Genomic DNA, 7,540 nt, shown 5'->3' on the forward strand with positions numbered 1-7,540 from the left:
TCCTGCTTCCTTACAGCAATAATATATCCAGATTTTGCATCGTGGTCACCCAGGTTCTGCATCCACTAAGAGAAAAGTGAGAGAATTAGTATTTTGGCCTTCATTACTCAGAGACATTTGTGATGCCCCCAGTACTGGCCAAATAATCAAGGAGCCTCTATCCTCACCACTAGTAACAGTGGGGGACGTTCACAATGTGAAAATGACAAGTACACACACAGTAAAGTGCAATTTCCCTTAAGATCACACTGAGATCACAGTCAGTTTGGGAATTTCTCCCTCTAACCCAGATACCCAGTAAGACTCCCCACTGGCACAGCTATAGGGTTGAGATCTCAGCTGAGCGGCCAAGCCAAAACCTTCAACACCCTCTCTGTCCACCCAGTGCTTCGTGTCCCTGCCCAAGTAGCTGACACACACACAATTTGTGGTTTGATTTACACACACACACACACACACACACACACACACACACACACACACACACACCTGGGAAAGGCTGGCACAGGTTTACTAGCTATGCACCACTCTCCCCAGACTATAAGGTAGTTCCTGCTGCCACCTACCAGCTCTTTATCAGCCCTTAACAAAGGGTGTCCAATCTTATTATGTAATGTTACTATTATGCAAATGGTAGTCTGACCAAGAGCAAGGATATTTAGGAGTGGCCTGTACAGTGTCACCATATAGATATGCAAGTACACTAAGAGCTTAAATATGTCTCACAAATATCAGCCACAAAGATACATTTAAATATATCTAATAATAAATACTAAAAGAACAAGGCTGTACTCAGTAAATCAACTTAGTATCTTCTGAGTTCAAAATCACAGGAAATATTTAAAACAACATTGCAGGACAGTCTCAAATAAAGAAAACATCTAAGTTATACTTTACCATATTCCTATCTGAATCTAAAAGAGGTACTATGCCCTAAAAACGTATTTATAAAACATGCAGACAGAAGTGGTGATGAGTGGATGTTGTCAGATCAAAAGACAAATACAAAATGCCCAGTGTCTCTCTGACAGAGTTCTTAAATGAATATCAAATATTACTGCTGGGTTAGCTTGGATGACATCCCTTTTTGTCACCTGACTTTAGTTCACAAGCTAACCTCCCCCCAGTATCAGAAGCTACCCACATGTGAAAATACATAGCCTTCAGATCTTTGCTACTACTGAAGACATAAAACAATAAAACACTTACAAAACAACACAGAGAGTCCCCTAGTGTAGACATCCATATCCTGTTGACTGAAACTGAAGGATAACTTTCTTAGCACAATCGTAAAACAATATAATTTCAACTTATTTTCTTGATGTTTTGTAAGTTAACTCTGTATGTTCTAGTTTCTACTGTTAAAACGTATACATCTAAACAGTTGCAGTATTGTAGGTACCTGTTCTATTCCAATAGGGCATGCTATGGTTACATTTTAACTCAGTACTTTACATACACTTCTGTATAAATCATATCAATATTCACAAATGACATATAATTATTTACAAAATTCTAGCTAGCTGAGCTGGCAGTATTTCCCGATGTTACAGCCCCCCCCCCTTGAAAACTCAAGCTAGTTTTTCAAGTGACCCTTGAGAAACTCTGCTTGACAAGCTTGACTATCTGGGAATACCTCAACCCACTCCCTGTCTTGAGAGCCCATCTGCCTTTTCATTGAAACTCCATTGCAGAGCAGCACTGTCATATATCATATCATATCATATGCCTGCAACCCTAGGCTCCACCTTAGTAACTTGACAATTTGCTGTCTGGCTTGACGTAGCCATGTTAAGGGATTGTGGTCTGTAACTACAGTGAATTTTCTTCCATACAGATTAGACTAAAGTTTCTGCAGAGCCCATACTATAGATAGATGTTCCTTTTCTACAGCTGCATAACATTCCTCCCTGAGTTGGAGCCTGTAACTGGGATATACCACTTCATCCTCTTCGCCCTCTGAGGAGATGTGGTTGAGTACAGCCCCCACCCCATGGTTTGAGCATCCAGCTGCACAACAAATTCTTTGCTGTAATCTGGACTGGGTAAGACAGGGGGTCCTCCCAAAGCTCCGTTAAGCTTCTGGAATGCCTGCTCACATGCTGGGGTCCACACTACCTTATCTGGCCTGTTTTTCCTTGTCAGGTCTGTGAGGGGTGCAGCTATGGTACTATAACTGGGACAATCTTTCTGTAGCACCCTGCTGTCCCCAAGAATGCTCTTACCTGCTTTTGGGTAACAGGGACAGGCCATCCATGAATGCCTTCCACTTTGGCATTTTCTGGCCTGATCTTACCACTCCTACTCTATGTCCCAGGTAGGAGACCTCTGCCATACCCATCTGACACTTATCAGGCTTAATGGTCAACCCTGCCCTCTGTAGTCTGCTAAGCACCTCCCTGACATGCTGAAGGTGCTATTGCCAGGAACAGCTGTAGATGGCAATATCATCTAAGTAAGCAAGGGCAAAATCTCCTGTTCCTGCTAGGATATGATTAACCAGCTTCTAGAAAGTTGCTGGAGCATTTTTCCATCCCAAAGGACATCTTTATAAGCTCATACAACCTGAAAGGAGTCACAAGAGCTGACCTCTGTCTAGCGCTGGGAGTCAAGGGCATCCGCCAGTAACCCTTGGTAAGATCAATGGTGGTAAGATACTTAGCCCCATCCAGCTGCTCTATGGCTTTAACTGTCCTAGGCATAGGGTATGCATTTGACTCTATGTGACTATATAATTTCCTGTACTCCACACAGAACCTGGTGCTTCCATCCTTCTTTGGTACCAGAACCACTGGGGAGGTCCAGAGACTGCTGGACTCCTGGATTACCCCTAGTTCCAACATTTCCTGTATTTCCTCCCTCAGACTCTGTTTGAATCTCTCAGGCACCCTGTAAGGGGCCTGCTTAATAGGCCTTTGGGGTCCTATATCCACATGGCGCTGCACCAGGTGGGTGTACCCTGGTTTCCAAGTGAACATGTCCCAAAACTCTTGTAACACTGCTCAAATTTCTTGAACCTGGGTATAGGATAGCTGCTAGGACATTGTTACCCCTTCCACTGAGGTGTCAGTCCAAGCCTCACTAAGGAGATCAGTCACCAGATCCCCCTCAGACTCCTCCTGCCATCCATTGCAAACACTTAGCCAAGAGCTTCTCTGTCATGGTAAGGTTTCATCATGTTAACATGGTACAATTTATGCTCCTGCCTTCTGCCTAGCAGTTCTGTCATACGGTTAACATCACTGACCTTCCTTACCACCTTAAAAGGGCCCTCCCAAGCTGCCTGCAGCTTGTTGTGTCTGACAGAAATGATAATCATTACCTACTGCCCTACAGCATACTCTCTAACTTGAGCATTTCTGTCATACCAGACCTTTTTCTGCTGTTGGGCTTGTGACAGGTTCTCCAGGGCCAAGGCCATGTGTTCCCTGAGCCGTGGCCTGAGGCTTAGGACATATGGCACAACAGACGCCTTGTGGGATTCACACCCACCCTCCCACTCATCTCTAATCAAATCTAGAGGTCCCCTCATCCTATACACATACAGCAACTCAAAGGGTGAAAAGCTTGTGGATTTCTGGGGAACCTCTCTGTAAGCAAACGACAGATGGGGCAAATATTTGTCCCACTCCCTCTTGAACTGGTCTGCAAATGCCCTTAGCATCATCTTGAGTATAGAGTTTAACCTCTCAACAAGACCATTAGTCTGGGGATGGTAGGGGTGGGTTTTAGGTGCTTCACCCCACAGTGCTTCTACAGTCAAACCAGCAGGTCTGACATAAAATTGGCACCTCTGTTCATCAGTATTTAATTTGGGAAACCTACCCTGCTGAAATTCTCTAACAAAGCATTTGCCACCTTTTGTGCCTCAACTGAGGACAGAGCTACCACCTCAGAGTATCTGGTAGCATAATCTATTACCACTAGGATATACTTTTTCCCGGTGGAACTTGAGGTACTCAGAGGCCCTACAATATCCATAGCTACCCTCTGAAATGACTCCTCAGTCACAAACAAAGGCATCAAAGGAGCTTTCACCTTGTCTCTTGCCTTGCCTACCTGTTGGCACTCCTTACAGGTCCTGCAGTACTTTGTTACATCTCTAGAAATCCCAGGCAAATAAAAGTTCTGCATAATATGTCTCTTAGTATGTTTCATGCCAATATGACCTGCAAATGGAATATCATGGGCTATAGCTAGACATCCCAGATGATAGACTCTGGGCACTACCAACTACTGTATTCTCTCACCCCCTAGCCCTCCCTCAGGGGTCCACTCTCTATACAGTAACCCTTTGCCCCAGTATACAGATTATCTTTTCCCTTGAGAATCAGGTGTCTCACTACTGACCTCCCTCAGGCCTTCTAAGGTAGGGTCTGAGATCTACGCCTGTCTCAACTCTCTCTTTTTAACTCTTCCCAGCTCCCTTTCCACAGGACATCTGATATTCACTGGCAGTGGTGCCTCACTGTCAGCCTGGGTACTACTACTCACCTCTGTCCTTGCCGTCACTCTGTCCAAGGGAATATCAGTACCCACAAGCAGCTGTGGATCACCTTCAGTCTCACTGCTACAGGGTAGCTCCCTCCCTGAAGTAACCACCTCACCAGTCCTGGCTGCAAGTGTGCAGTCTGTCTGGGTCTCCCACAGGCTACCAGACCCACATGCCTGACTGCATGTAAATGCATGCATACAAGGTACTTCATTATCAAAATTATTCCCTATCAAGACATCTGCAGTGATATCCTCAAACACATGTACTTGCTTGCTTCCTTTTCCACTCTCCCAGTCAAGGTGAGCCCTATCCAAAGGTATTTGGAATGGGGTCCCTCTTAAAGCTCTGACTGGAGTAGACTGTCCAAGCAAGCAGTGTTCCTCTTTAACCATTGCAGGCTTCATGATGGTTAGGTCAGAGGCTGCGTCTATCTTAGCAGTGGCCTCTTTCCCATCCATTAATATAGGATATAACCTCTTGTGGTAGTTTAGGACCCTTGTTGTCTAGAGACAACTTACTGCTGGCATTCTGTCATTCATACTTACTGGCTCTCCCACCTTTTGTTCCCCACCTTGCCTCTGTGGACATGTATATGCTACATGGCACCAACTGGTTGCAGTTAAAACATTTAACCCTTGGTTCTAGACATGTACCTGGACTAATGGCTTCCACAGCTACTGGCGAACTCTGTTGGGGCAGTCTGGGCTGCCCACCATGGGTTCTCTTATACCCATGAGCAGCACTGGGTGTCCCTTTCCTGTGCAGTGATGCCCTGCTTGCTAGATATAGGTCTTCCTTCTTTTATTTTATTTTACATTTGTTGACTTCCACAACTCATCTGCAGTAGTGCATTGTCTATCAGCTAACCAGATTCTCATATCCTTAGGCAAAGTGCTAAGGGTTTGTTCCCTCACCAAAAGTCTGCCAGCCCCTCAAAAGTGGTGACTTGACATCCAGTCACCCACCTATGAAAATAAGTGCTTTGTTCAGCAATATATTCACACACACTTTCATCTGCCTTGCGTCTATGCTCACAAAACTTTTTTCTCTAAGCTTCAGGTGTTAACTTAAAATATTCTAAAAGACAATTCTTCACAGTATTATAATTTAAGCAATTTAGAAATAGCAGTTACAGCTTTACCATGGCGTAAGGTGTTCAGGAATGGTACCCAGAGCCCTTGGTCAGCATTATAATGTATACATACCCTTTCAAACATATGAACAAAACTATCCAAATTATCCCCCTCTGTAAATTGTGGAAGAAATTTTGACCTTTGTTGCTTCTGGGGTTTGGTTACTCCCTTTCCCATTACCTCCATGACTCTGGTGAAGAGTCAGCATCTCCTTCTCATGTTGCCTCTGTCTCTCTTTCTCTTCAGCTTCCAGACATCTTGGTCTCTCTGCTGTTTCTAATTCCATTTGTTTCTCCTGCCACAGTCTCTCTGCTGATTCTATTTCCAACAGTTTGGCCTCAAGTTCAAGTCTCTTTAACTCCAGATGGATTTTTAAGTCCTCTGTGGAAAGGTTGAACTGCCTATTTTCTGCGAGTTATACATCTCCAAGGCCAGCCTGGTTGTCCTCTTGATTGCTGGTCTGTGATGCAGCTGTGCCCAAGGCTACAATAATCTCTGCCTTAGTCAGGTTGGCATGCACCAGTCCTTTAGCTTGACACATCTCAGCCAACTGGTTCCTTGCCTGCTTGCCATACTCCTCTGCTGACATGCTTGCCTGCTCTCCCTGATTAACCTAACAAAAATAAAATAAAACAATTGTGATATGAAACTCTAAATGTTCACTGTGTGGCTGATTGAGAGTACAAGCACCTTCTTTAGTGACCACTGTTTACAGGCTACAGGAATTCAATATCCACACCACTACAAGCCAATTAATATGTGATGTGGCTGTCCCACTATTGCCACCAGTTAATATGTGATGCCCCAGTACTGGCCCAGTAATCAAGGAGCCTCAATCCTCACCACTGGCAACAGTGGGGAATGTACACACTTGGAGGATGACAAGTACACACACAGTAAAGTACAATTTCCCTTAAGAGCACACAGAGATCACAGTCAGTCTGGGACTGGTTTCTTCCTCTTTATCCAGATCCCCAATAAGACTCCTCACTGGCACAGCTATAGGGTTGAGATCTCAGCTGAGTGACCAAGCCAAAACCTCCAGCACCCTCTCTGCCCAACCAGCTCTTCATGTCCCTGCCCAAGTAGTTGACACACACATATACATACACTTTGAGGTTTGATTTATACACACACACATACCTGGGAAAGGCTGGCACAGGTTTATTAGCTATGCCCCCTTCTGCTCAGACTATAAGGTAGTTCCAGCTGCCACCAACCAACTGTTTATCAGTTACTTAAGGCCCTTCCCAAAGGGTGTCCAATCCTACTGTGTAATGTTACTATTATCCAAATGGTAGTCTGACCAAGAGCAAGGCTATTTAGAAGTGGCCTGTACAGTGTCACCATATAGATATGCAAGTATGCAAAGAGCTTAAATATGTCTCACAAATATCAGCCACAATGATCCATTTAAATATATTTAATAATAAATAATAAAAGAACAAGACAATACTCAGTAAATCAACACAGTAACTTCAGAGTTCAAAATCACAGGAAATATTCAAAACAACATTGCAAGACAGTCCCAAATAAATAAAGAAAACATCTACATTATACTTTACTATATTCCTATCTGAATCTAAAAGAGTTACTGTGTCCTAAAAATTTACTTATAGAACAACATGCAGGCAGAGGTGGTGATGAGTGGATGTTGTTAGATCAAAAGACAAATACAAAATGCCCAGTCTCTCTCTGACAGAGTTCTTAAATTAATATCAAATATTACTGCCAGGTTAGCTTGGATGACATCACATTTTTTCACCTGACTTTAGTTCTAACCCCCCCCCCACCCAGTGTCAGAAACTACCCACATTTAACATATCTCTGTGAAAATACATAGTCTTCAGATTGTTGCTACTTCTGGAAGACATAAAACAATAAACCACTTACAAAACAACACAGAAAGTTC

This window comes from Protopterus annectens, chromosome 9.part0 (genome assembly GCF_019279795.1).
Source record: "Protopterus annectens isolate FY-2018-M chromosome 9.part0, PAN1.0, whole genome shotgun sequence".
In the NCBI taxonomy this organism is placed as follows: domain Eukaryota; kingdom Metazoa; phylum Chordata; order Ceratodontiformes; family Protopteridae; genus Protopterus; species Protopterus annectens.